Genomic DNA, 23215 nt, shown 5'->3' on the forward strand with positions numbered 1-23215 from the left:
TCTGGAGGCAGGTATAATTTATCTTGTTGCTGATAGTCAGTGGGTAAGTCCTGTCCATTGTGTCCCTAAGAAGGGAGGTATTACTGTTGTTCCTAATGATAAAGATGAATTGATCCTATAAAGAATTGTTACAGGTTATAGAATGGTAATTGATTTCCGCAAATTAAATAAAGCTACTAGAAAAGATCATTACCCTCTACCTTTTATTGATCAAATGCTAGAAAGATTATCCAAACATACACATTTTTTGCTTTCTAGATGGTTATTCTAGTTTCTCTCAAATACATGTGTCGAAACAGGATGAGGAAAATACCTCTTTTACTTGCCCTTTCGGTACCTTTGCTTATAAACGTATGCCTTTTGGTTTATCTAATGCACTTGCTACCTTTCAAATATGTATGACTACTATATTCTCTCACTTTTGTGAAAAGATTGTTGAGGTTTTCATGGATGATTTTTCTGTATATGGAACTTGTTTTGATGATTGCTTAAGCAACCTTGATCGAGTTTTGTAGAGATGTGAAGGAACTAATCTTGTCTTGAATTGGGAGAAGTGCCACTTTATGGTTAATGAAGGTATTTTCTTGGGGCATAAAGTTTCTGAAAGAGGTATCGAAGTTGATAAAGCTAAAGTTGATGCTATTGAAAAGATGCCGTGTTCTAAGGACATTAAAGGTATAAGAAGTTTCCTTGGCCATGCCAGTTTTTATAGGAGGTTCATTGAAGACTTCTCAAAAATTTCTAGGCCTCTGACTAATCTCTTACAGAAAGATGTTCCTCTTGTATTTCATGATGATTATGTAGAAGCATTTGAAATACTTAAGAAAGCCTTGATTTCTGCACCTATTGTTCAGCCACCTGATTGGAATTTACCCTTTGAAATTACGTGTGATGCTAGTGATTATGCTGTAGGTGCTGTTCTAGGACAAAGACTTGACAAGAAATTAAATGTTATCCTATATGCTAGTAAAACTCTAGGCAGTGCCCAGAGAAATTATGCTACTACTAAAAAGGAATTTTTTGCAGTTGTATTTGCTTGTGATAAGTTCAGACCTTACATTGTTGATTCTAAAGTAACTGTTCACACCGATCATGCTGCTATTAAATATCTTATGGAATATAAAGATGCTAAACCTAGACTTATTAGATGGGTTCTTCTACTACAAGAATATGATTTGCATATTACTGATAGAAAGGGAGCTGAGAACCCCGTTGCAGACAACTTGTCTAGGTTAGAAAATGTTCTCGATGACGCACTACCTATAGATGATAGCTTTCCTGATGAACAATTAGCTGTCAGAAATGCTTCTTGCACTGCTCCATGGTATGCTGATTATGCTAATTACATTGTTGCTAAATTTATACCACCTAGTTTCACATACCAGTAAAAGAAAAGGTTTTTCTATGATTTAAGACATTACTTCTGGGATGACCCACACCTTTATAAGGAGTAGATGGTGTTATTCGACGTTGTGTACCTAAGCATGATCAGGAATAGATCCTATGCAAGTGTCACTCCGAGGCTTATGGAGGACACCATGCTGGCGATAGAACTACACATAAGGTATTGCAATCCAGTTTTTATTGGCCCGCTCTTTTCAAAGATGCCCGTAAGTTTGTCTTGTCTTGTGATGAATGTCAAAGAATTGGTAATATTAGTAGACGTCAAGAAATGCCTATGAATTATTCACTTGTTATTGAACCATTTGATGTTTGGGGCTTTGATTATATGGGACCATTTCCTTCCTCTAATGGGTATACACATATTTTAGTTGTTGTTGATTATGTTACTAAGTGGGTAGAAGCTATTCCAACTAGTAGTGCTGATCATAACACCTCTATTAAGATGCTTAAAGAAGTTATTTTTCTGAGGTTTGGAGTCCCTAGATATTTAATGACTGATGGTGGTTCACATTTTATTCATGGCGCCTTTAGTAAAATGCTTGCTAAGTATGCTGTTAATCATAGAATTGCTTCTCCATACCACCCACAGTCTAGTGGTCAAGTAGAACTGAGTAATAGAGAGCTTAAATTAATTTTGAAAAAGATTGTTAATAGATCTAGAAATAATTGGTCAAATAAACTTGATGATGCATTATGGGCCTATAGAACTGCATATAAAAACCCTATGGGATGTCTTCGTATAAAATGGTTTATGGAAAAGCATGTCACTTACCTCTCAAACTAGAACATAAGGCATATTGGGCCATTAAAGAGCTCAATTATGATTTCAAACTTGCCGGTGAGAAGAGACTATTTGAAATTAGCCCACTTGATGAGTGGAGAACCCAGGCCTATGAGAATGCCAAACTGTTTAAAGAAAAAGTTAAAAGATGGCATGACCAAAGGATACAAAAGCGTGAGTTTAATGTAGATGATTATGTTCTGTTATACAACTCTCGTTTAAGATTTTTTGCAGGAAAACTCCTCTCTAAATAGGAAGGTCCTTATGTTATTGAGGAGGTTTATCGTTCCGGTGCCATAAAAATCAACAACTTTGAAGGCACAAATCCGAGGGTGGTGAACAGTCAAAGAATCAAACATTATATCTGAGGTAATCCCATAAATGTTTAAACTAATGTTATTGACACCGTAACCCCGAAGGAGTATATAAGGGACACTTTCTAGAACATTTCAGCCTTCGAAAAGGAATAGGTATGTGGTACGTAAGTAAACCGACTCCAAAACAGTTCTAATAGCAATTTTTTTCCGTTTTGGAATATTTAAGAAAATAGGAAAATAAGAAGCAGTCTGGAAAGGACACGAGGGCGTGCCCCCTGCCTCGTGGGCACCTCGTGTGCCCTCCGGATTCTATTTTCTTGCACGATACTTCTTTTGGTCAGTAAAAATTCATTATATAGTCTCCCGAAGGTTTTGACCACCGTACCATGACACAATCCTATGTTTTTGTTTCAAGCTATCTCTGCTGCAGATTTAGAGCAAGATGTCATCTCAAGACTCCGACGGAGAGAGCTGCGTCTCACATCTCATTTTTAGGGTGAAAACAGTAGGAAAGGCTCCTACTGCATATGTATTAAAAAAAATCAAAGAAGCTGTTACATGGAGGTAGTTACAAAGGTGAGCAATATGGCAGACTAAGCTACAACACTATAGAGCTAATTAGAGTCCTGTATTAGGTCTTGCAGCAGGGAAGAGACAACATGTCTCTTGTGTTCTGGTAGTCTATATTGGATGTTACTAAAGTCACTCTTGAACCGATCCCACCATGAGACCGTGGAAGGCACTTTGTGCCTAAAATAGTTATTGTTGCGCTCTTTCTAGAGGCTCCAAGTAGCCACCAGAAAGATTTCCATGACCATCTTGCGTAGGTATTGTGTCTTCATTTGTTCAACAAGATCCATCCTGTTTCCAACAGAGCCCCAAACGATATTCAGTCACTGCACAGTGGAAGAAGAGGTGCTCCGCCGTTTCCTCAACGTGATGACCACACAATAGACAGTCAAGGTTAGATCCAATGTTGTAATGTCTCCTTTTCAGCATGTTTCGTGTGTTGAGGCGGTCAGAAAGTAAAAACCAACTGAAGACTTTGATTTTCGGGGTACACTTGGTGCGCCAAAGACAACGAAAAGCCACATGAGCCATCACATCTCGAAAGAAAAAATGGTAGTACGCAGCAGTCTTGTACATATTGGCTCCCCAGCAGCAGGAAGAGGAGGTTCCTGTACCTCAACCTGGGGATATGCACGTGAAGTTCAAGAAGTCTAGCCTCCCTAAGAGGGCTAACTGGTCTAATGACCGATCTATTCCTTCTCGTTTCTGGCAGAAAAGCAAAGGAGACTTATGTGATAAGATTTTGAAGCTAGAGTCGGAGGTCGATAATTTAAAGGAGGAAATTGCTCTCCTCAACTACAATATGAAAAAGCTGAAGGCACAATTTTCATCACCAACACCATCTTCATCACCACCAAAGGAGGACTGAGTATCGGGTATGGGCACTCCCCTTGGCAACTGCCAAGATTGGGGGAGTGCCCCAGTATCGCATCATCATCACACTACTATCTTTACCGTTTTTCTTAGTTCGTTCCTTTTGGTTATATCGTAGAATAAAGCTTTAGTATGATCTAGTTTTGAGTTTTGCTTTACGATCCTTCTATGTAAACGAGTCCGTGAGCTATATATAACAAATATTAGTTTTGAGTCAAGGGCTTGGTTATCTTGCTATGATCTTGAGAAAAAAGAGAAATAATAAAAAGAAATAAAGAGATCATATTGATCTTATGGAGAGTAATGACTTCACATATAAAGAGTATGATGAATAAAAGTTGTTGAGAGTTGACAAACATATTCTTGGTCATCATTGCAATTAATAGGAAGTAATTAAGAAAGAGAGGTTTTCACATATAAATATACTATCTTGGACATCTTTTATGATTGTGAGCACTCATTTAAATATGACATGCTAAAAAGTTGATGTTGGACAAGGAAGACAACGTAATGGGTTATGTTTTCTTACATCCAAAATAAATTATATTGTCATGTATCATCCAACATGTTGAGCTTGCCTTTCCCCCTCATGCTAGCCAAATTCTTTGCACCAAGTAGAGATAGTACTTGTGCTTCCAAATATACTTAAACCCAGTTTTGCCATGAGAGTCCACCATATCTACCTATGGATTGAGTAAGATCCTTCAAGTAAGTTTTCATTGTTGCAAGGAATAAAAAATGCTCTCTAAATATGTATGATCTATTAGTGTGGAGAAAATAAGCTTTATACGATCTTGTGATGTGGAAGAAATAAAACCGATGGACTACATAATAAAGGTCCATATCACAAGTGGCAATACGAAGTGACGTTCTTTTGCATTAAGATTTCGTGCATCCAACCATAAAAACACATGACAACCTCTGCTTCCCTCTGCGAAGGGCCTATCTTTTATTTTTGTCTTATACTTTATACAAGAGTCATGGTGATTTTCACCTTTCCTTTTTACATTTTATCCTTTGGCAAGCACTATGTGTTGGAAAGATCCTGATATATATAGCTACTTGGATGTGGGTTTTCATAAACTATTATTGTTGACATTACCCTTGAGGTAAAAGGTTGGGAGGCAAAACTATAAGCCCCTATCTTTCTCTGTGTCCGATTAAAACTTCATACCCATAAGTATTGCATGAGTGGTAGCAATTGTAAAAGACTAAATGATAGTTGAGTAGGTGGACTTGCTTAAAAGCTCTTATATTGACTCTTTCCAACGTTATGATAAATTGCAATTGCTTCAGTGACTGAGATTATAGTTTGTTAGTTTTCAATGAAGTTTCTGATTCATACGTTACATTGTGAATAGATTGTTACTTTAGCATAAGAAATCATATGACAATATATATATATGTTGTTGTTCTAAGAATGATCATGAGCCCTCATGTCCTTATTTTATTTTATCGACCCTCTATCTCTAAACATGTGGACACATTTTTCGATATCGGCTTCCGTTTGAGGACAAGCGAGGTCTAAGCTTGGGGGAGTTGATACGTCCATTTTGCATCATGCTTTTATATCGATATTTATTGCATTATGGGCAGTTATTACACATTATGTCACAATACTTATGCCTATTCTCTCTTATTTTACAAGGTTTACACGAAGAGGGAGAATGCCGGCAGCTGGAAAAGGAGCAAATATTAGAAACCTATTATGCACAACTCCAAAATTGCTGAAACTCCATGAAAGTCAGTTTTGGAATATATAAAAATATTGGGCGAAGAAAGCACCAGAGGGGGGCCACCCATCATCCACGAGGGTGGGGGCGCGCCCTACCCCCCTAGGCACGCCCCCTGTCTCATGGGCCCCCTAGCAGGCCTCCGGTGCCCATCTTTTGCTATGTGAAGTCTTCCGCCCTGGAAAAAATAAGAAGGAAGCTTTCGGGATGAAGGGCCGCCGTCTCGAGGCGGAACCTTGGCGGAACCAATCTAGGGCTCCGGCGGAGCTGTTCTGCCGGGGAAACATCCCTCCGGGAGGGGGAAATCGTCACCATCGTCATCACCATCGATCCTCTCATCGGGAGGGGGTCAATCTCCATCAACATCTTCACCAGCACCATCTCCTCTCAAACCCTAGTTCATCTCTTGTATCCAATCTTTGTCTCAAAACCTCATATTGGTACCCCTGGGTTGCTAGTAGTGTTGATTACTCCTTGTAGTTGATGCTAGTTGGTTTATTTGGCGGAAGATCATATGATCAGATCCTTTATGAAAATTAATACCCATCTGATTATGAACATGAATATGATTTGTGGGTAGTTACGTTTGTTCCTGAGACATGGGAGAAGTCTTGCTATAAGTAGTCATGTGAATTTGGTATTCGTTCGATATTTTGATGAGATGTATGTTGTCTCTCCTCTAGTGGTGTCATGTGAACGTCGACTACATGACACTTCACCATTGTTCGGGCCTACGGGAAGGCATTGGGAAGTAATAAGTAGATGATGGGTTGCTAGAGTGACAGAAGCTTAAACCCTAGTTTATGCATTGCTTCGTAAGGGGGTGATTTGGATCCATATGTTTCATGCTATGGTTAGGTTTACCTTAATACTTATTTTATAGTCGCGGATGCTTGCAAGAGGGGTTAATCATAAGTGGGATGCTTCTCCAAGTAAGGGAAGTACCCAAGCACCGGTCCACCCACATATCAAATTATCAAAGTAACGAATGCGAATCATATGAGCATGATGAAAACTAGCTTAACGATAATTCCCATGTGTCCTCAGGAGCGTTTTCCTTTATATAAGAGTTTGTCCAGGCTTATCCTTTCCTACAAAAAGGATTGGGCCACTTTGCTGCACCTTGTTTACTTTTATTACTTGTTACCCGTTACGAATTACCTTCTCACAAAACTATCTGTTACTGATTATTTTAGTGCTTGCATAGAATACCTTACTGAAAACCGCTAGTCATTTCCTTCTGCTCCTCGTTGGGTTTGACACTCTTACTTATCGAAAGGACTACGATAGATCCCCTATACTTGTGGGTCATCAGGTTGCTATAGAAAAATCCACACAAATGCATATGCAAACACACTACCAGATCTAGAAATGGAAATTGCCTGATCTGGTAAGTCCAGGTTTGGCCCTGCCCAAAATGGAAACTGGGCATTTTCCTAAAATGGAATACACAAGGAATTAAATAAAAAAGGAAGGAGGGGGCTACAGGGGATGACATGCAAGGTACTCCTGTCAGGCTGAATTAAATCAAAAGGGGGGAGGGTTATTGTGCCTGTGGGGGATCGAACTCGGGCCGCTCGGGTGGAGGCGCGGCTCGACGACCAGTCAGGCTATGCGTCGGTTCATGATAGGAGGGGATCTTGCTCCTTTTGAGGTAAGCTTGCCTGGTACGGGTTTCCTCTCCTGGGCAGAAGAGAAAATGCGGACGGCGCCGGTGAGCAACGGCGGCAACGGCGGGGCTCAAGAGGTGGCAGCGGGTGTGCGTGACGCGGTGGCGGGTGTGCAAGCGGTGCAGTTGGAAAGTGCGACGCAAGGCATAGTGGGAAGGTGTGGGCTTGCCGGGGTGCTCAAGCTTGAGCATGGCGTTACAGTCGTCCTCCTTGCCAACGCTGCTCGTACGACCGTCTTGTCCACCGCGTCAGGATATTTCCCTCGCTGCCACCGTTTGCACTCCTAGATTTGCCTCCACACAGCCAACAACCATCACTACCACAACACCCTCAACACCTCAGTAGATTTCCAGTTATTTATCTCAGCAAGAAAATAGATCTCCACCGCTTTACTATGATTTCTTGTCCATCACTTAGAATCTTACTTTTTAGTTGAAACCAAACATTGGTTGCGAAGTTGCCTTTGTCTGGTTTGCACCTTCAAATCCACCATGGCACGCGCACCACTATACTCGTAATGCTTATGGTTTTCCCCTTTTATATTCCACATTAGTTTAAGTGACAATCGACTGAATTTCAAATTGGGGTCAGTCCATTTTTGGGAGTTCGCCAGAGGGAAGGAAGGGGCTCGCCGGAGGGCTGCTCCATTATCTATCTAAGAGTTTTGGGTGGGGACAGTGGTAGTGGGGGGCTGTTGTCGGGCTATGGTGCGGCCTCGCCGGAGGCAAAACTCGATGCGGCTGGGTGTGGGGGTTAGCTAGAGGGATGGCCGGGGGCGGCCAAAGATTGGAGGTGGTGGGCGGTTCAGGGAAGGGCGGGAGCCGGGGGTTCGGTTGGCGACCCATGCGGTGGTCTTTAGGGGAAGAATAAGAGGCGAGGAAGAAGAAGGGTTAGGATACGTAGGATCTTCATCCAACCGCCTAAAATGGTCGACTGGCCCAAATGAAGAAAGTCAGGCGACTTGCATGTAGACATTCCCATATATTCAGTACCATTATCGTAGGTGCTTCCAGACGTACGTGCAAGAAGTTCTCCTCAACCCATCAAGCTAAACAACATGCCACTCATAATTCCAAACTTAGTTGCTCAAATACGAATCTGATATGATGCTGACATGTACTAAAATAGAGAATGTTTAATTGGTCAGCAAATGTTCCTACTTTACTTTCAAAAAGCACATGCGCCACATATCGAGGGACAATAGGGAGTTGCGTTCTTTATGCTCTCTGGTTCATCATGTGTGGCCAACCAACATTTTATTATCCAAAATCTGCTTGCCCTTTTTAGCATGCTCCTCTTCTGTTCTTCTTTTGTAAGTACTCTCTGCATACCTAAATATAAGTCTTTGTAGAGATTCCTCCATGGACTACATACGGAGCAAAATGAGTGAATCTACACTCTAAAATGTATCTATATACATATGTATGTGATCCATAGTGGAATCTCGACAAAGATTTGTATTTAGGAACAGAGGGAGTATAATAGTTGTACAATATGTTCTTTCTAGTGAAGAGGCGCATGGACATTTGCAGTGTACATGTCTATTCAGTCGCTTCTCATGGACGCTTTCAACTCTTCGTGTTGGTCTTCATGTCGATTTTCATGGATGCTTTAAACTCTTCGTATTCGATCATATGTGTCACCTTTTAGAGTTAGACTAATAGTAACAGTACTGCGCCTTCAATTGTAGAGAGCTAGTATCCGAAGCCCAACAAGTTCCACTTTCCTGATTTTACTCCTCATGCTTATGGTTTTCCCATTATATCTACACTACGATCTCCGTAGGTGCTTTGTGTCCTACTAGCATCTATCCACCCTTTAAAGCTAAATAACATACCAATCATACGTCCTAAGGTTCTTCAAATACGAATGTGATATGATACTGACATTAGCTAACAGACACACATTTTATTGGTTAGCTAGTGCTCCCACTTGAGTTTCCAAATGCATGTGGCCACATATAGAGAGACATCATGGAATGGCATTTCTTTGGGCGCTCTGATTCGTCATGGGTGGGCTAGCAACATTGTATAGAAAGAAAGGGAATCTCAATACTATGCTTCCCCTTCTATTCTTTAACATGTTTCTCTTCTGTTCTTCTTTAGTAAGTACATTATGTTCCTTGTCAGGAAGGGGAGCAGGGACATCTGCAGTCGACAGCTCTATTGGGCCGGTTCTGCTACATGATTTCGCACTTCGAGTTGATCTGCCATAATATCACGGAAATGGTGGGAGCCGCGCGGTCTTTGATAGACTACACTGATAGTAACAACTGTGCACCTTCAGATGAATAGAGCTGGCCTGTAGGTGATCAATAAGCTGCATATCAGTAGTGGCAAAACCCTGTATTTTCTAGCCAGTTCCGCATTCCTGATTTATTTATGGTGGTTATGTTGTACCCTATTATCTACACTACGATCTGCCTAGTGGCTGTGCGCTCTTGTTATCATGGTTTGGCAATAAACTTTCTACACGGTATATTATGAACCTATCATCTCCCAACTATCCTTACATCTGGAGCTCCCAACAGGGAGCCTATTTTTGTGTGTATTCGTGCCAGATTATATTAATCTACTCACCATATTACAACACACATGGGCTCTCTCATCAGAATCCAGTGATAGCACACTAAGGTTTACAGGGAGCCCCTATTATATTACAATATCCTCTTCATTACAAAGATAATCTTACTACTATTTATGTTTTCATGATTTTCAGATATTGTACGTAATCACAATGAATATAAGAATGCACACATCTGAAGAATATTGCAGAACAGTTCAATGGGTAACAAACTTGGCATTAAGGGATTGAGGTCCATTGTGGATGCAATAAAATCCACATGCTCCCGACCTATAGATTCGTATTCAGAATATGATCCTAATGACTATTTTGAGCTCAATGAGTCAAAGGCAGATGGCCTATCCTGTTCACCCAATAAGGTGCCTGTTCTAATTTGGCAAGGTTTTATCGGTTGCACATATCTTGCATAAGGTGCCTTGCATTTCTTTTGCTTCGTTGCACCGCCATCTGCTTAGTTCACTCATGATATATGTGAATATGCCATGCCCATCCATTATCAACAGCTATTCCATTTGTCGTCATACCATGTTTTTCCATTCAAATGTTGTTCTTGTGTTTCAGACATCCAAAAGGAAGAGGGTGATTGTAGAACCTGAAGGAGTACAAGCAAAGTCCTTGAAAAAGGTGGTGCTACCGGAGAAATCACATAGCACCAGACGTATATTGGTGATAGAACCAGTGCCGCAAAACTAGGATATCGCAACTATGATGGTCATTGCTTTGCTCTTGTGGGTACCTATTGTCCTATCGCTGTCCTTACATTCATACTTGGTGGATTATGTGACATAGTTGTGCATTATAGCTTGCTTATCCATAGTTCGCTCCAAATTATCAGATCTATATTAATGCTTACATTAATGTAGAATAAATCCAATGCTTATGAATAAATTTAGTTCTGCATTGTTCTTGTAATTATCTGCTGTCCTTCATCACTTTACTTATATTGTCAGCTAGTTCTTAATGTACACTTTGTAGCTTATTTTCCCTTGCCCTCCATTTTCTACACATCAGATCTACATTTACTCTTGTCAAAATATTGAATAAAACCAATGTTACTGAAGAAGTTTAGCTCCGCATTGCTCTTGTCTACTCTGCATCTTAGGTTAAACTAGGAAAATTGCCCGTGCGTTGCAACGAGAGAAAATATAATCATATATCTCCTTAGAGCATCTCTAGCAGACCCCGTATAATGCCCCGACCTGCAAAATAACCGTCAAAATACGGGTCCATGCAAAAAAAGCTGTCCGATTAGACCCCGCAAACACGTCGGACCCGCAAATATTTTTGCAGGACGCGGCAAAATTCCCACCCCAAGCCGCGAAAATGCAGGTTCTCACCCGTGCCCAGATAGTGTTGTGGCTAACATATAGCAATGCCGCAACACCCCAGATAGGTATTATTCAAATGCAAAAACGACGGGGTATGTTCTTGTTTTCATTCGGCTTTGTCAACCTATTCAGTTCAATTTCAGTAGTTTATTGAGACGGACATGTGTGTAGGAAGGTGGATGCTCATTTTGGTATTGGGAAGAAGAAATGTTTTTTCAGACCCGAAATTGAAATGCAAATTACTGATTTACGGGCTGGCGCGGGCGGCGGCCGAGCAAACCCCACGAAGCGGACCTATAAAAGAGGATTCACAGAGGATTCGCCGGCCAGCGCAAAGCGGACCTGTAAAAAAGGATATTCAGCCCCCGCGCTGGCCCACAAAGCCATATTTCCGCAAACTGTAAACGCATTTAGTAGGTCAGCATTATACGGGGTCTACCTCTTGGCCCAATAAGCATGGCCTAAACACCAAAAAAAATTGCAAAAAAAGTACAATCTGCCATTACAGTACTGAAGATATTACATCGGCAAGATCCCAGCCAACATGCAGTTCTTTGTTGTGAGCGACCAAGAGCAGTGAGCTCATGGACGGCTCCAACTTGCGAACGAGCCACCTTGTCAGTGCTTCTCTATCTTCTTGGACCAAGGTTGGCTATGCTTTGGTGCGATCTGTTGCTGCATAATTACAACATGTTGCAACGGGTGATACCATGTTAAAATGTTGTCATTTCTCAAAAAATAATGTTGTCAAAGCAGTGAAAAGGAAAAGGCTACCTGTGAAATTATTTCTTGCTCCAGTTGGTTGTGAGCAGAGAATCAAGTTATCTGTAACAAGAGAATCAAGTTATCTGTAAGAAAAGGAAAATAAGTTAAGCCATGGGTGTACTTTACTTTTAAGTCCTGAAGCCTTTACTTTAAGCACTGATGTTGTGCATGGAAGCTCATGCTGGAATACCTTTAGCTGCATATTACACCACAAATAGCTTCCCTGCTACAAAAATTATGAATCACTTCCAAGGTTCAAACAGTTATTTGAATTTACCATCTTATAAAACAATGTATATGACCTTAATGTAAACATGTCTTAAAATAGTTCATGCACGGGCTATAATAACATATGAAGAATAGATCCGTTCCAAGATTCACATGGTTTTTGAACCATCTATCATAGCCAAGAAGATTTGGATCGCAGAAAATGGGGCAGTACTAAGATGCAGATTTTTCAATAAATCATTGCACTGTAGTTTGAATCCCTGTGCAGAACAAAATTTATGTTCAATGAAATCCTATTAACCCAATGCCATAATCCAAGATAATATACCGAATTGCATTATTGAACATGAGAACTTATTATTGGAATATGTCAAAAAGGAGATCAGACTCCATCAAGAATAGGTTATTTAGAAAATAAATTACATGTCAATTGCAATAAAAAAATCTTCAAAGCATGTTTGACAAGACAATTTGGCTGTCACAAATGCCAAATAAATTACAGCCTATAAAGAAAACATCATGTAGCTAGAGAAAATGGACTTGAAAGAACTATGTGACAGTAAATAGGAAAGAAGATAGTTTAGTCGGCAAGGCACATACAATCGCACCAACAGGAAAGAAATCCATATCCATCGATCAAAGTTGTTCTTCTGTCGAGATACGACGAGCGAGCTATCTTTGAAAGAGCTACCTGACAGTAAATAAGAAAGAAGATAGTTTAGTCGGCAAGGCACATACAATCGCAACAACAGGAAAGAAATCCATCTCCATCGATCAAAGTTGTTCTTCTTCTGTCGAGATACGACGAGCGAGCTATCTGTATGTCGTGGAGTACACATACAGCGTAGTTAGTGCAGAGATGCCCTCATGCCCATCGTCCATCAATTGACTCAAAAGAAAAGGTTCCAACCAAGCAAGCATGAGAACCCCAACCTCTCACTGTCCACAGAAGAGCTATATAGCCTACAACATATCCTTGCTACGCAGTGCGCCCCAAACACTGACCTTTTTCATCATAGAATGAACTTGTACTTTGGTAAGTGATTAATCACATCCACAAGTCAGTTTTATTCCGTGGAATTCGATGGCAACCTGCTGCCTCGATTTGGTGCTCTGTCATTCTGAAGAAACATTGTGTATTCCTATGCTAACTTTCAGGGGAAGACTGAACACAAAGTATTTCATGGTCAGAAGCAATGTCAGAATAGCATCTGCCATGCGGGTATTTCTTCCTGTAGTACAAGAAACCATATGCCGGCGAGAAGCCAACTTATTTAGTCAATTTGATTAACTCATAAAAGGAGATATCTTTTCTGTCCATGAATCCTTCTAGAACTTTATGTTGTTGATTCTCATCTTGATAGAAAAGGAAAATTTTCCAAATTTCCACAGCCATCTACAATGACATGGACATAAGGAGCATCAGCACCAAACCAACCTTACAGTGGCATGAAGTGAAAAGAAGGTTGGCATGTTATTTGTAACGATCTAGGATTTATTCATACAGAAATGGAGGGAAATATATCAGCCTTGTGCACTTTGTATGTTCAGTGTTTGCAGAGTGTACGCACAAGCACCTTGAGCACTTTACGTCATGTACGATGAATTTCAGAGTATATGAACTATTAAAAATTCAGTACTAATTAGAGTACAAGATCTGGGGCCCCCAATTTTGCATCACTGCTGCATATATCAATACTAATCAGAGTACTAAGAATCTCATAGTACTATCAGTATTGCAGAAGATGTATTATTAATTTCAGAGTGCAAGATGTAGTGCCCGGCCCCAACTCTGTATAAGTACTCCATATATCAGTACTAATCGAGGGATTATAGCCTAAAACCAGGGGATTAGAGACTGAAACGTTTAACCGCAAAGAAGGGGGGAAAAGGCAGCCAACATGTCACAAATATCTTCAAGAGATGCAGAATATACATGCCAATGCGATAGGATTGTAGCACACACAATTTCATAGGAATAAAAATATTCAGAGAACATGGTACTATTTTGCCATGCAACAATTCAGACTATAAATCATACTCGTACCAGTTTAGCACAATGACTAATGATTTCAGCGCACCCTCCATTCTTATCCTAGATTCACCACTGGCTGATTAACTACTTGCTACGCACTAATACCTACTACCAAATTCAGAGAGGAAGACACAGGGAGGAGGAAGAGAATCAGTCAGGATTCATAGTAGGGAGATGAGAGTAGAGGATACCAGCCGCGAGAATTATGGTAGTCCTTCTGGATGTAGTCGTCAGAGTCGAAGATCGACGATGTCGTCGCCGCAATGATGCAAACCACATTGAGGCAGATCTTGGCAGCAACAATTCAATCGGGCGTTGCCGGGCGGGCAGGCGGATGGGTGGGCGCTAAAGGGCGGCGTTGGATAAGGACGTGCTGGGCATTGGAGGGGTGGCGAGGTGGCCGCTGAAGGGCGGGAACAGAGGCTGTCGAACTGGGGCTTCCTATTGGATGAGGTGGTTGGGGCGGCATCCATTGGAGGGGAGGAAGGGTTGGGTTGCGACGGGGGCGGCGAGCGGGCTGAGGTGCGACCGCGGAGGCGGCGATGGGGAGGGCGAGCGGGCTGAGGTGCGGCCGCGACGGCGAGGGGGTTGGGGTGTGGCGGCGGCGAGGGGGAATAGATCGGCCTGGGCAAAGGTGAGGATCGAGGAGAGGAGCAGATGCGTACGGGTGTATTTTTCCATCAAACTGTTTTTTCCTTCAGTCTGGCAGATTAACGATGGATTGCGGGTTGAATAACTAAAACATAAGGGACTTTTTCGCAAAAAGGCCGCGATGGTGAGCCCGGAGACTCAATCCGTGCTTTATTATTAGGGAGAGATGATCGCCATTTGTTCCTATATTTTCAAATCTATATTTACTCTTAACAAAATGTAGAATAAAGGCAATGCTCTTGAATAAGAGTGTGTGGTAAGCTTCTTGAATTGCACCCCCCATCAATATGGACAAAGGCTTTATAGAGCTGGTCTTCACTACTAATGTAAGTTTGTCCTCCTCGAGCCTTCAAACTTTGTTTTGTATATTTGGATAGCTATGAGTGCAAATGCTATTTATTTTTGTCATCTGCATCAAATTGCTTGTTCAAAGTTTATAACAAAGAAGTACATAAACATAAGTTTGTCCTTCTCAATTTCAGTATTTAGTTGTACAACCTAGTTCCTTATTCATACCATGTAAATTAAACTAAACATGGCAAGTTATCTTCTTTAGCACTATGTGTATGCTTGTGTTCTTGATCTGTAATCTAGTGTTGTGGTGAAACTACCAACTCCAACACAATGTCATATCCTACTATGTCTCAACTATAAACAATGCCATATTATATTAATGTTATTTAAATTGTGTCTCTTTATTTACCAATCTGAAATGGTATAAATTGATAGTACACTCACCATTCATGCTTATGCGTTGTTTAGAACTACATGTATGCTTGATCCAACGCCGCCCTTGGTCTGTAATCCAGTGGTCTGGTGAAGCTGGCCGCTCCTGCACAATGCCATTTCCTGCCGTCTTAACTATGAGCAATGCCTATTTTGTTAATGCTATTTTAAACCGTGTCTCTTTATTTCTGACAAAGAAATGAGATGAATTGACTGCGCTGATGCTTATACGTGCAAAACCTGTTATCTACCAACTTGTTTCTCTTTCAGGGTGACAACACTGATGCTAGGAAGAACTGCCACAATGATAGTGAGACGAACCCATTGTTTGTCCCTCTAATATATATTTCAGAGAAGAAGGCAACACATCTTGAGGGTAGGGATACAACCACAAAGTCATGCCTAAATGTAGTGTCGGACTTACTCAGTGGTACAAGCTCGATGAAGTAGCTGCCTGAATTTGTTCGACTTTTTCAGTCCGAAATTCAAGCAGAAAGACATTCTTCCGCTCAAATCCGACTGGAACTCCAATCTCTATGCAAGATTAACCATAAGTACATGACGTCTATTGATGCTATGCAGCTTAAGTTGGTGGATATAAGCGTCAAAGAAGCGCAGTCTCATCAGGTTGCTAAGCTGCTTGCACTGCAGCTCGTGGGTCGGGCTAACCTTTCTTGAACTGTGTTGAAGTGCTGTCGGTTCTGTCTATTATTTTGTTGGCCTGTTTACTTCCACTGGTGGCAACCTACCCAGTTTATGGAATCTGCTGTCTGGTTGCCCTTTATTATCACTCGCGGCGAACTTTGATTCCCAGGGGATGTAATATGTGGCAATTTCTTTGTTATATAGTGATACGTCTCCGTCGTATCTATAATTTTTGATTGTTTCATGCCAATATTATACGACTTTCACATGCTTTTGGCAACTTTTCATATGATTTATTGGAATAACCTATTGATCTAGTGCCCAGTGCCAGTTCCCATTTTCTGCATGTTTTTTGTATCATAGAGTATCCATATCAAACGAAGTCCAAATGCAATAAAATTTTACGGAGAATTATTTTGGAATATATGCGATTTTCGGGAGTTGGAATCACCGTAAATGGAGGCCCACACAGCCCACAAGACACCGGGGCGCACCAGAGGCCCCTAGCGCATGGTGGTGGGTTGTGCCCTCCTCGAACGTCGGTTGGAGCTCTACTTAGGGCACAAGGAAGCTTATATCCAGAAAAAATCGTGTTAAAATCTTAGCGCAATCGGAGTTACGGATCTCTCGGAATATAAGAAATGGTTTTCGGCCAGATCTGGGGAACGCGAAACAGAAGAGAACAGAGAGGGAGATCCAATCTCGTAGGGGCTACCGCCCCTCCACAGCCATGGAGGTCATGGACCAGAGGGGAAACTCTCGTCCCATCTAGGGGGAGGCCAAGGAAGAAGAAGGAGCAAGGGGCTCTCTCCCCCTCTCTCTCGGTGGCGCCGGAGTGCCGTCGGGGCAACGATCGGGACGGTGATCTACATCAACAATCTTGCTACAGTCAACACCAACTTTCCCCCCCTCTATGCAACATTGTAACACTTCTTCTCCCCGCTGTAATATCTACTTAAACATGGTGCTCAACTCCATATATTATTTCCCAATGATCTATGGTTATCCTATGATGTTTGAGCATGGTCTTTTGTAGAAAGAATTAAACTCTCATGCCTCACTTATATCTATTTAGAGAGTCAACAGGAATTGGTCAATTGCATGGTTAGTCACGAAATCCTACATAAAACTTATGGATCACTCAATATGATATGTTTGATTTCTTGCAATAGTTTTGCGATATAGAGATGGAATATGTGGGAGGTACTAGTAAACGGTTGTGTTTAGTAAGAATATTGGTGTTAAGGTTTGTGATTCCCGAAGTATGCACGTATAGTCTCTTGTTATGCCATGAAGTTGGAGCATGATTTATTATTGATTGTCTTCCTTATGAGTGGCTGTCGGGGACGAGCGATGGTCCTGTCCTACCTATCTATCCCCCTAGGGGCATGCGTAGTAGTACTTTGCTTCGAGGGCTAATAAACTTTTGCAATAAGTATATGAGTTCTTCATGACTAATGTGAGTCCACGGATTATACACACTCTTACCTTTCCGCAATTTGCTAGCTTCAACGGTACCGTGCGTTGCCCTTTCTCACATCGAGACGTGGTGCAAACTTCGCAGGTGCATCCAAGCCCCGTGATATGGTACACTCTATCACACATAAGCCTTATTATATCTTCCTCAAAACAGCCACCATACCTACCTATTATCGCTTTTCCATGGCCATTCCGAGATATATTGCCATGCAACTTCCACCGCTTCCATTTGATGACTTGAGCATTCATTGTCATATTGCTTTGCATGATCATGTAGCTAACGTAGTAGTTGTGGCTCAGCCACCGTTGATCATTTTTCATACATTTTACGCTAGATCATTGCACATCCTGGTACATTCCAGAGGCATTCATATAGAGTCATACTTTGTCATAGGTATCGAGTTGTAATTTTTGTTTCTTTTGAGTTATAAGTAAATAGAAGTGTGATGATCATGAATCATTTTTAGAGCAGTGCACTAGTGAGGAAAGGATGACGGAGACTATGATTCCCCCACAAGTCGGGATGAGACTCTGGAAAATGAGATGAAAAGAAAAAGAAAAAGGAAAAAAAGAAAAAAAAGAAAAAAAAGGAAGAAAAAAGGAAAAAATAGTAAACAAAGAGAGAAGGGGCATTGTTAGTATCCTTTACCACACTTGTGCTTCAAAGTAGCACCATGTTTTTCATATGGAGATTCTCCTATGTTGTCACTTTAATATACTAGTGGGAATTTTTCATTATAGGATTAGATGCAAACCCACTTAGTTTTCATATTGAGGTTTCGTACACTTATAGCTCTTAGTGCATTCGTTGCATGGCAATCCCTACTCCTCGCATTGATATCAATTGATGGGCATCTCCATAGCCCGTTGGTTAGCCTCGTCGATGTGAGACTTTCTTACTTTTTGTCTTCTCTATCTTTACCCATATCATTATACTCTATTCCACCCATAGTTATATATCCATGGCTTGCGCTCATGTATTGCGTAAGGGTTGAAAAAGCTGAAGCGCGTTAAAAAGTATGAACCAATTGCTCGGCTTGTCATCGGGGTTGTGCATGATAAATACTTTGCGTTAAGAAGACAGAGTATGACCAGACTATATGATTTTGTAGGGATAGCTTTCTTTAGCATTGATATTTTGAAAGACCTGATTGTTTGTTGGGATGCCTGAGTATTGATGTCTTTATGTCAAATTATATACCATTGCTTTGAATCACTTATGTCTTAATTTTCATGCCATGACTAGACATATGATCAAGTTTATGTTAGGTAGCATCCCACATCAAAAACTATCTTTTTTATCATTTACCTACACGAGGACGAGCAGGAATTAAGCTTTGGGATGCTGATACGTCTCCATCGTATCTATAATTTTTGATTGTTTCATGCCAATATTATACAACTTTTACATACTTTTGGCAACTTTTCATATGATTTATTGGACTAACCTATCGATCCAGTGCCCAGTGCCAGTTCCTGTTTTCTGCATGTTGTTTGTATCACAGAGTATCCATATCAAACGAAGTCCAAATGTAATAAAATTTTAAGGAGAATTATTTAGGAATATATGTGATTTTTGGGAGTTGGAATCACCGCAAACGAAGACCCACACAGCCCACAAGACACTAGGGCCCGCTAGAGGCCCCTAGCACGTGGTGGTCGGTTGTGCCCACCTCGAACGTCGATTGGATCTATACTTCGAGCGCAAGGAAGCTTATATCCGGAAAAAAATCGTGTTAAAATCTCAGCGCAATCGGAATTACGGATCTCCCGGAATATAAGAAACGGTTTTCGGCCAGATCTGAGGAACGTGAAACAGAAGAGAACAGAGAGGGAGATCTAATCTTGGAGGGGCTCCCGCCCATCCGTGTCCATGGAGGCCATGAACCAAAGGGGGAACTCTCCTCCCATCTAGGGGGGAGGCTATGGAAGAAGAAGAAGGAGGGGGGCTCTCTCCCCCTCTCTCCCGGTGGCGCCGGAGTGCCGCCGGGGCGACGATCGGGACGACGTTCTACATCAACAATCTTGCTACCGTCAACACCAACTTTCTCCCCCTCTATGCAACGGTGCTCAACTACATATATTATTTCCCAATGATCTATGGTTATCCTATGATGTTTGAGTAGATCCGTTTTGTCCTGTGGGTTAATCGTGATCTTGGTTGGTATGATTGTATATTTTATTTATGGTGTTGTCCTACGGCGCCCTATGTTATCATGCAAATGTGAGGGCCCCCCGGCTTTAGGGTGTTGCAATATGTTCATGGTTCGCTTATGGTGGGTTGCGAGAGTGATAGAAACTTCAACCCGAGTAGGTGGGGTATGACGTATGGGAATAAAGAGGACTTGATACATAATGCTATGGTTGGGTTTCACGACCTTAATGATCTTTAGTAGTTGCGGATGCTTTCTAGAGTTCCAATCATAAGTGCATATGATCCAAGTAGAGAAAGTATGTTAGCTCATGCCTCTCCCTCATATAAAGTTGCAAGGATGATTACCGGTAGTTGTTATCGATTGCCTAGGGACAAATAACTTTCTTGTTGACACAAACCATTTTACTAAACACCTAACTTTTATTATCTTGGAAAGTACTTCTAGTTTTGTTCTTCCAAAGTAGTTCTAGTATCACTCCTAAAAACTATTTTCATACTTGTTTCCGATAAAGCAAACATCAAGTGTGCGTAGAGTTGTACTGGTGGTCGATAGAACTGGAGGGAATATTTGTTCTACCTTTAGCTCCTTGTTGGGTTCGACACTCTTATTTATCGAAAAAGGCTACAAACGATCCCCTATACTTGTGGGTTATCATGTAGTCTAGGTTTATTCTTCGTCACGATGATGTAATTTATTTGCTATTTATGTTGTCCTCGGTCTAAGAAAAGGCCGTAATCTTTAATTGGTGTGCAATGAGCCAATAGGTAAGGTTTATAAAATAATAATTTCCGTACTAAAACTGGCCGGTCGCCAATCGCTAGTACGGGCCAAACCGTGGGCCTACAATCATCTTGGGCCATTAGTTAGGTCTAGTCTTAATCTGGCCCACTATTAGGTTTGGGCCTTTAAAAGTCCGAGTAAATTGCTTGCCCTAATTGGGCCAGAAAATTATATAGGCTTTTAAAAGGTTGAAAACGAGATTGAGCCTTAATTGTGGCGAACAAATCAAGGGCTGACAGCGTGCTGTAATATACATCGGCCCATTATTGGCCCATTCGTGTGACGGGTCATTAACAGACTGAAATGTTTTTGGGCCTTGGCTGACCCAATTACATGATGGGCGGGAAGCAGGCCAGATGTATAACGGGCAAAAAATAGGCCCAACACTCTCAGGGGCCTTTAATGGGCCGATAGGTAGTTTGGGCTAGAATGTATCCACGAAGACTACGAGCCATTAAGAGGCCAAAAATAACTACGGACCAGAGTTAGGCCCAGGTGCAACTTGGGCCTTTAAATGGCCGAAAGTGAAACCGGGCCGAAAGAGGCCCATATGTAGACAGGGCTGCTGACAGGCCGAAACTAATATCGGGCCGAACTATTAAACGGGCCATTAAGAGGCCGAAGAGCAAATCAGGCCCCCAATGGGCCCGATGGCACAGTAGATGTTAAAGGGCCGTATCTGTTATGGGCTGGAATTTGGCCCAAGAAATGAAAGCCAGCTAACGGGCCAGATCAGGTATAGACCATAATTTGGCCCAAACTACTGTAGGATGTTAACGGGCCGGATCTGATATGGCCATAAACTGGCCCAGAATATTGCAGTCATTTAACGACCCGTATCTAATGTAGGCCATAATTTGGTCTAGAAAATTTTAGGTTGTTAACGGGCCGGCCCATTAGATCTGATGAAATCTTGTGGGCCTGTTCTTGGGCCGACTTTTAAACCTATATGGGCCTCTATTGGGCCATCCCACGTGTCAACGTTTCATTGGCGATTCTTGTCCAATGTATGGTTGACATGGGTCCAAACGCTGAGCCGACACGTGGATCGTCGGCGAATGATAATTTTACACGTGGAAAATTGCCATTGGTCCAGGCTACTAACTGGTTATCGAATCCAAACCGGAACCCAATAGCTTAGCGACGACTCGTTACGGTGCATGCCACGTGTCGGTTACCCTTGACGAAACCACTTCTATGATGCGCGATTTATTGTCATGGAAGTGGACACTTTCGTGATGATAATTTTGGTAATGTCATGGAACATTTATACGACAGCAAAAGTATGACTATCTTGATTCTATCATAAAATCGTCGTGGATGTACATGCATGACAGAAAACGTGACCTACTGTGACAAACATGTATCATGACAGAAGTGTATTTTTTGGTAGTGTATGTTGTAGCTTCTTCCATCTTCCATGCAACCTGAGAAGTTCTTTCTGTATCTCCTCAAAGGTCCTTGAAGGCCACCTACACCTAGATAATGCGTGACTCATCTCATTCATTAAGGTGTCACTACTGGTTAGTTCATTCCATGGAACTATTCTATTGTCTATCTTGAAATCAGCGGATAAACACATAAGACATTTGGACATACTAGGGTGAAAACTACGATCAAAAGGATAACCAGACATCTTGATGAGACTACGAGCCTACACTAGAGTGCTTACCCACCTTAGTGTGGATGTTTTTTTTATAGGTTTAGATGAGAAGAATAGGCAGGAACTCAGACGCGGGAAACTATGGCAGGAGATATAGGCGGGAAATGGCGGTGCGAGGTATACACGGTACTGATAAGCGAGAAACTATGGCAAGAGATATATGCGGGAAACATTGTTGCTGCCTGGTCCAGTAGCGGCAGGTGCTACACGGGAACCGAGGGGGTCTTTCTTGTCATTCTGGTCCAGAGGTGATCTGATACAACACACTGTCAATGCCGTATTTATTTCCCTAATTTAATGTCAGGATTCAGGTGCATTTTTATTTCATCATACATAGATATTTCTTACATAAATTGGAAAGTCTGAAACTGACATAGGTAGATACAAATAGGTCACACACGTAGATAGATGAATCACCCTAGTCGACAATGGCCAGTTGGCCTTTCTCGAGGACCGGAAAGCGTCAAGCGATTAGGTGGTCGAGTTACATGAAGACCGCGGCCGCTCCCCGTTGGCTTCCTGTGTCCGCAACTCCTCCGTAGGTGGTGGAGTCTGGAATCCTTGTTGCGATCCTGTTGCATAATTGTAGGCGTATGGTCATGACTCCCGGGGATAAAAGTGAAGGAAATATGCTCTAGAGGCAATCATAAAGTTGTTATTTTATATTATATTTCCTTATTCATGATAAAGGTTTATTATTCATGCTAGAATTTTATTGATCAGAAACTTAAATACATGTGTGAATACATAAACAAATATCATGTCCCTAGTAAACCTCTACTAGACTAGCTCGTTGATCAAAGATGGTTAAGGTTTCCTAACCATAGA

At 41.5% G+C, this 23215-nt stretch overlaps 1 long non-coding RNA gene across 2 annotated transcripts; it reads right to left on the reverse strand.

Annotated features, from left to right (window-relative positions):
- Positions 1 to 11618: 11618 nt before the first annotated feature.
- Positions 11619 to 14976, reverse strand: LOC125551330. 2 transcript variants are annotated; one of them, XR_007302443.1, is made up of 5 exons: positions 14479 to 14976; positions 12853 to 12943; positions 12173 to 12250; positions 12034 to 12084; positions 11619 to 11934 (listed from the first exon to the last, which is right to left on the reverse strand). It is a non-coding gene; the product is annotated as an uncharacterized LOC125551330 (long non-coding RNA). The 2 variants fall into 2 exon arrangements; XR_007302442.1 differs by having other exon boundaries at positions 12173 to 12247; positions 14479 to 14975.
- Between the last annotated feature and the right edge of the window lie 8239 nt (positions 14977 to 23215).

This window comes from Triticum urartu, chromosome 4, assembly GCF_003073215.2.
Source record: "Triticum urartu cultivar G1812 chromosome 4, Tu2.1, whole genome shotgun sequence".
In the NCBI taxonomy this organism is placed as follows: domain Eukaryota; kingdom Viridiplantae; phylum Streptophyta; class Magnoliopsida; order Poales; family Poaceae; genus Triticum; species Triticum urartu.